This window comes from Rattus norvegicus, chromosome 1 (assembly GCF_036323735.1).
Source record: "Rattus norvegicus strain BN/NHsdMcwi chromosome 1, GRCr8, whole genome shotgun sequence".
NCBI lineage: Eukaryota > Metazoa > Chordata > Mammalia > Rodentia > Muridae > Rattus > Rattus norvegicus.
The window spans coordinates 189436154-189443512 of record NC_086019.1 but is presented as its reverse complement, the minus strand read 5'-3'; the positions used below and the strand labels follow the sequence as shown (position 1 = coordinate 189443512).

The following is a 7359-nucleotide window of genomic DNA, read 5'->3' as shown; positions in this document are numbered from 1 at the left end:
TCAGTAGGGCAACACACACACACACACACACACACACACACACACACACACACTCCTTTGACAACATTAAAATCATATCTAGTTAATGCTATCAGCATCCTCAGCTGTGGAGGGAAGAAACAAAGAACAAGAGGTTGTCATAATGACCAGGCTCACTGGGGTGCTGGTGACTGATCCTGCTTCCCTCCACTGAGTAGTGAGTGCTAATTTTACCTGAGCACAGTACCCCTGGAAAACATGGAGGAAACCAAGCTCATTCCCTTATACTGCAGCAAATAGCTCTCTGCAGAGAAGCATCCTTCCAATAGGACTTAGCTAGAGCTCCAGGATGCTCCTTCATTCCCTGTGACAGGCCAGACAGTCCTTCCACAGTCCCATGCTTGCTGTAATAAGTGATTCATCAAACTACTCACTCCCACTTATCAACAAAATGCTGGACAGCCAAATTAGGTCCCCACACGGCTGTATGCAGGCTGACCCACGGTAGTAACTCGGACCTGCTAAGCCAGCAGCCTACCTTTCTAGTTCACTTCCTGGATTTTCTAGCTTTGGATTTCTTTCCCGTGAAAGAAAAGCTCTAACTGGGAAGATGAGCAGTCAGGTAAGTGCTCGCTCTTCGAGTACGAGGGCCTGGCTTTAAATTCTCAGTTTAAAAGGTCAAGTGCAGGGACAAGCACCTGCAATTCCACAACTGGAGAGGCAAAGACAGGAAGGTTGCCAGGGTTGCTGTCCTGTCGGTGAGATCAAGGTTCAGCGAGAGATGCTTGTTTGGTTTTGGACCCCAGGACAAGGGACCGAGGTGCATATCTTACACACTGAAGCAGAACTCATCTCCGGCTCACTTCACCTGTCTCAAAAATAAGGTGGAGAGCAGTTTGGGAAGGTACTCACCACTGATCTCTGATTTCCATATGTTCTTTGCCCCTTCTCTGTGTGCTCTTCTTGTCTAGCCTACAGGGCACTTGCGAACTTTCTGACCACAAGCTCTCTACTCCAATGAGAAACTGTGGCCTTTTTTTTTTCTTTTCAAATATCTTTTAAAAAAAAACACACACTATAAGTCAGAATTTGATCTTTATTTGACAGTGGTTAGTGGAAGAGAGGTTGCTACAGAGATACTGTGGAAGGGTAGACGTTAGTTTCTGAGTGGTCCAATCAGATCCCACAGCAACTGCCGAAGGAAACTTGAACCCAGAACCTGCAATTCCCAAGCCCTCATGCACAGGGTTCAGGATGGGATTCGGGCAGCAGTATGTGGCTGGGAGTGCTGCCAACCAGAGAGACAAACACTCCTTTGTCAGTTTGATTCTGCTATTTGCTCAGTGCTGGGGATAGGACCCAGGGTCTCACACACTAGCACACTCTTCCACTGAACTATATACCCCAGCCTTGTGTGTGTATTCAAAACCGGCCTGTTAGGATGAGTTATAGGCACAAAGGAAATGTTTCCTTAAAAGAACTGCAATTTCTCACCACTGTAGGGCTTTACTTTCTGTCATCTGTTTGCCACCACCCCCTCCAATTCTAGCAGTGTTGGAATTGGCCATTAAGCTGGCAGACCCATTTAAGAGTCATGAAAGGCACCAAGCAAACAAAGGGAATCATTTATGCCCATATTTGTGATTTTTCTCCATTAGATTAGCAGCCTATAATTTAAATATCTCCACGTGCTCTGGGAACATTTGTGGCTTAATTATGAAATTTATTTAAAATACACAAACAAGACTCTAAACTCAAAAACAACATTTAGTGTGACTGCGGGAGAGATGTTTAATGCACTTCAATTGTTCAAAGAGGAGAGTGGAGACCTCCCAGTTTTTGGCTCTTGCCTTGTGTGCGATGGCCACTTATTATGCCGTGCCCTTCTCCAGTTACATCATCGCCTCAGCAAAGGGCTGGCAAGCGAGCCTACAGTCACCTCAGCAAGGCACAGTGATGTTAGGATTTCCAAACAAAGGTGGCTTTGGGCATAAGACCAACACTAAAAGCTCAGACACAGGCTGGCCGAGGGCTTTACTGTTATCTTCCTCCTCTGTAGAATGGACATAAAATCTTCAAGAAAAGACTGCTAGGCATTCCAGGTAGGCCTGGGAACAGCTCACCAGAGAATATTTTCTTACTGTGCACAAGGGCTTGTATCCCATCCCCAGCACTGCAAAGAACAACAGACACAAGTCAGAAAGTAAACGTCTATGAACCATGACAGAAAACCCTGGGGGTGGGGGAGAGGTTGGAGTGATGTTTTTGTACACAGATGTGTCCCTGTCCTTCCTTGCCTGCCTAAGATACCTTCTGATTGGTCAATATAAGAAGCCTATGGCCTTTAGCAGAAAGTAGACTAGAAGGACAACTGGCATAGGGAGAGGAACTCTGGTGAAGAATGAGGTGTGGGAAGATTCACCACCCAGACTGGGAGGAAGTCACACTTAGGAAAGTGAGGAGAGGAAACTAGCCATGTGGCAGACAGAACAGTGTAAATGGGTTAGCATGATCTAAGAACTAGTTGGCGAGCAAGCCTAAGCTAAGGCTGTAAGCACTGTAAATAAAGTTAAGCCTTTGTGTCATTACTTGATAACTGGGGCAGACATAGAAAAAGCCCAAATGATTACATTACAATAATAAAATACCCAAGAAGATCAACTTAAAAGAAGAGGGTCGGGTTGATGAGATGGCCGTGTGGTTAAGAGCGCTTGCCATCAAGCCTGATGTTCTAGGTTTGAACCTCAGGATTCACATGGAGGAAATTGTTACAGGATATTTGATCGCATTGTGAATCCTGAGATTGTTTTATTTACTTAAAAAAAAAAAAAGCTTCTAGTGGTGTGGCTCAGCCTTAACACACACCTTTAATCTGTTCGGAATAGACATGCCCTTAGCGCACACACACTTAATCCCAAACAATAAAGTTAGTTTGTAGAAGGAAGTCTCCGTGTTTATAAGTGATGTCTAATTAATTGAATGGCAGACAAAGTGATGAATCAGAGAAAGATTTGGCCGAATAGGATATGCCTTGCTAGGAAAACTGAACATACCTTTGAAGTCCCATCTCAGTCACTTGGCCAGCCCTGAGCGATCTCATCATTTCTCCGGCTCGTTTCAGCCTCATCACTAAAATGGCCATAGTGAGTACCCTTAGAGTTCATTGGAAGGTTAGATCACTAAATGCAGAACAAAGTAACACACAAGGGCCACCGCAAATCCTAACCCAGCTTTTTACCCTACCCCAGCACAGCATGTCCTTAACCCCAATCCCTAAACCCCCAGACTTCAAAACTTGGAATCTCTGGGTGTTGTTTGGTTTCATTCACAATATTGTTTTAAACAGTGAATAAGGGGCATTTCATGTTTAGACTGGGTCTAACCTCAACATTTTTCATTATGCATCTGCAAATATTTCAAAATCCAAAAAACATACCCAAATAGGAAGCCCCACTAGTCCCAAGTTTCTTGAGTAAGGTGTACCTGGCCTATACTGTCAGCTCCTTACTGTCCTGCCCCTCCAGGGCTGGAGCCTTCTAACTCTTCTAGGACAGGAGCCACACCCTGGGAATATCAGCTGCCCAGCGCATGTCAATGCACATGTGTAGCAGGCATCAGCCGGTCACTGGAGTCGGCCTTTAAAAGCAGCTGTGTTTGTGTACTGCTGTGGAATGAACCTCCCTGGCAGCTAGTGGTTGGCAGCACATTGGGTATTTTAAGGACCTGGTAGGTTCAGGCTGTCTGTGTCTACTTGGGGCCAGTAGAAACGTAGGGACTGAAGACACTTGCAAAGCTTCCTCACACTTTAAGTGGAGGTTTCTGGTTGCTTTAGAAAGTCAGTTGTCAGGTTGGGGATTTAGCTCAGCGGTAGAGCGCTTGCCTAGTGAGCGCAAGGCCCTGGGTTCGGTCCCCAGCTCCGGGGGGGGGGGGGGGGAGTCAGTTGTGTCAGATGGTGTTTCACTGGGGCAGACACATGAAGGAGTGTTTTTCTGGAGCAGACACGGGAGGAAGGATGTTTTGCTAAAGCAGACACATACAAGCATGTGTGCTGGAGGGTCCTTTGCTAATGACACACGTGTATTGGCTCACCTTACACTATGTTGCTGAGCTCCACTTGCGACATCACAGAAACTCGCCAGCATACTTCAGGTGGTGCACTGGTGGCTTCTTGCTGTTTCCATGAACTCGGGCGGATTGGCAGAGTGATATCAGCTGCTACAGTCTGCTAAGACAGACTCAGGTTAGGCAAGCCCCGTGGGAAGTTTGGAGGGACTATAAATAGGACTCAGTGGACAGTGATGGGGGCTTGCATAGCTAGGTTTGAAATGCTTCCCGGTCTCGAGTCTTCAATGACCTTCACTTCGTTGAGAGAGGCATGGCAGAGAACTTCTCCTGGTGTCCCTGCTGGTCTTGGTTGTTCCAGCTGACTCCTGCCAACTCCACAGAGGCCTGGCTGTCTCTGCTAGGTTGTGCCATGGCTGCTGTTGGTGTTTGCTATCTGACACCACTGAGCTGGACTGGAAAAGTGTTTGAGAGTGGATTGAGTTGCTGAGCTGCCAAGCTGCTGCTGCTGGTCTCTTGACAGGGCAGATTGGAATTGCTCCCAAGAACAATTTCTGAACAGGTTCACATCCCCCTATAACCTTTCTTTTTCTCTGCCTCTCTTGGGTGTTGGGCTAGAAGGAAGGCTAAAGCATTTAAGAACCCATATTAAAAGAATTTGAAAAATCAAAGCACCTCTCTCCATCACCTGGACTGGGTAACAGCAAGCAGATGTGGGGGGGGGGGGCTGGGAGCTGCCTGGCATCCCTGTCTCCCTACATGGTCTTTCTCCACCATCGCTTTGAAATGTCAGCCTCAGGAAGCTGGACCTCTGCATTTCGTCTCAAGGCACACAAGACGGGTGTCCAAAACAAAGACAGTATCCAACAGGAGCTGTGTGACTACAGACAGTTGCACTTTAATTAATGCTGGGATGGCACTCAGGGCCTCATGCATGCTAAACACATTCCCTGCCACCAAACTACAAGCTCATTCCAAAGTTAAGTTTAGAATATTTTTAGATTCAGGAGAAAGTTGCAAAGGTAGTTCTGAGTTTCCATACACTCCTGGCTCACTGTTCAGTTGTCTCAATTACCAAACAACATGGAGAGGTGCTTGTGATCAAAGCCTATGCCTGTCCTCAGCTGCCTGACATTCCTTTCTTCCATGATTCCCTGGTATCCAACAAACACTTACCCCACATCTGCTCCTGGCTGTGGCTGTCTCAGATCCCTCTTGTTTTACCGACATCCCCAATTTCGAGGAGTGCCGTTTTGTACTCTGCGAAAGTATTTAGAGGAACGTCCCATCACTGAAGTGCTTCTGATGTTTTTCTCAGAATCAAGCTAGGGTTAAGTGTTCAGGGGAGAGGACCACTCAGCTTGTGCCCTCACCCCAACACTCATGCTAGCAGAACCACGGTAGCCATCCTCCTTGATCCCAAGCATCTGCCTGAGGGCTGCTTGTCAACATTCTCCAAAGTCAAGTTACCCACCTCCTTCCTTCTTGTGTTCTTAGAGGTGATCATTGCCACAGCTCGAGAGTCGAGGTCAGAGGACAACTTGCAAGGGTTACTTCTCTCCTTCCACCATGTAGGTTTCAGGGATTAAACTCAGGCTATCAAGTTTAGTGGCTGGCACCTTTCCCCACTGAGCCATCTCAATATCTCAGTGCCGAACTGCAGATTTGTTATGTGCGCAGGCGTGTGTATCTATGAATGCTGAGGCTAGAAGTTGACCTCAGATGTCTATTCCCAGGGACCATCTACCTTTTTGAGTTGAAATCTCTCATCTGGCCTGGAATTTGTTGATTAGGCTAGGCTGGCCAGCCTTTGAGTTTTGGGGACCTGTTTGCCTCTATAGCATTGATATTACAAGTATTACTACATACGTGATGTTCTCCACTTCTCTCTCTCTCTCTCTCTCTCTCTCTCTCTCTCTCTCTCCCTCCCTCCCTCCCTCCCTCCCTCTCCCTCCCTCTCTCTCTCTCCCTCCCTCCCTCTCTCCCTCCCTCCCTCCCTCTCTCTTCCTCCCTCTCTCTCTCTCTCTCCCTCCCTCCCTCCCTCCCTCTCTCCCTCCCTCCCTCCCTCTCTCTCTCCCTCCCTCCCTCCCTCTCCCTCCCTCTCTCTCTCTCTCTCTCTCCCTCCCTCCCTCCCTCCCTCCCTCTCTCCCTCCCTCCCTCTCTCCCTCCCTCCCTCCCTCCCTCCCTCTCTCTCTCTCTCTCTCTCTCCCCCTCCCCCCCCCTCTCTGTGTGTGTGTGTGTGTGTGTGTGTGTGTGTGTGGTAGGGGCACACGTGTCTTGATACGTACACATGATAAGGTCAGAGAACAACTTGCAACAAGTTCTGGGATCAAACTCGGGACTTCTCAAGTCTTCCTGTCCATGGGGTGCTCCTTACTGATGACACAGAATGAGAGGCCACAATCACACACCCACCAAGAAGCAGGCACTGGACAGCCCAGTGCACTAAAGCTAGGCACATGCTCATTAGCCAGTGTCTTAGGGTTTCTGTTGCTGTGATGAAACAGCATGACCAAAAGCAAGCTGGGAGGAAAGGGTTTGTTTGGTTTATGCTTCCACCTTGTAGTCCACCATTGATGAAAGTCAGGGCAGGAGCTCATGCACAGCTGGGCCCTGCAGACTGAAGCGATGCTGACACCTTAGAGGGGTGCTGCTCCCAGCTTTCTCTCCATGGCTTGCTCAGCCTGCTTGCTTGCTTTTTTCTTTTTTTAATGTTCATTTATTTATGTATGTGAGTACACCGTAGCTGTCCTCAGACACACCAGAAGAGGGCATCGGATCCTATTATAGATGGTTAACCTCGTAACCACTGAGCCATCCCTCCAACCCACTCAGCCTGCTTTCTTATAGAACCCAGGACCACCAGCCTAGGGGTGATCCCCACCCCTGGACTCAGCCTCCCCATTAATCATGAATTAAGAAAATGCCCCGTGGGCTTGCCTGCACCCTGATCTTATGGCGGCATCTTCTCAATTGAGGCTCCCTCCTCTCTGGTGACTTTAGCTTGTGTCAAGTTGACACAAAACTATTCAGCACAGCCAGTAACTGGGTCTTGTCACAGTGGTCTGCACACCGGAAAGTGCTAAAACAGTCATTGTCCTGAGTGTATCCCTTCCAATTATGTGTCATAAATGAGAATTTGGGTGGCCATATGTTTTACTTTAATGTAATGGGTTTAACCTTTACTGAATGTATGTGTGTATGCCTGTGAGTGTGTGTGTGTGTGTGTTTGTGTGTGTGTGTGTGTGTGTGTGTGTACTTGACACTCTTTGCTTTTTCTCGGTCCTCTCCTTCCTTCTATCCCCACCACCCCCCCGT

The 7359-nt window shown here is 47.8% G+C and overlaps 1 long non-coding RNA gene across 2 annotated transcripts; it reads right to left on the bottom strand.

The window, feature by feature from the left end:
• Positions 1-1745: 1745 nt before the first annotated feature.
• On the bottom strand, positions 1746-5303 carry LOC120097358 (uncharacterized). 2 transcript variants are annotated; one of them, XR_005494643.1, is made up of 4 exons: positions 5218-5303; positions 4069-4201; positions 3033-3108; positions 1746-2152 (listed from the first exon to the last, which is right to left on the bottom strand). It is a non-coding gene; the product is annotated as an uncharacterized LOC120097358 (long non-coding RNA). The 2 variants fall into 2 exon arrangements; XR_005494642.2 differs by lacking the exon at positions 5218-5303 and having other exon boundaries at positions 4069-4462.
• Positions 5304-7359: the final 2056 nt, after the last annotated feature.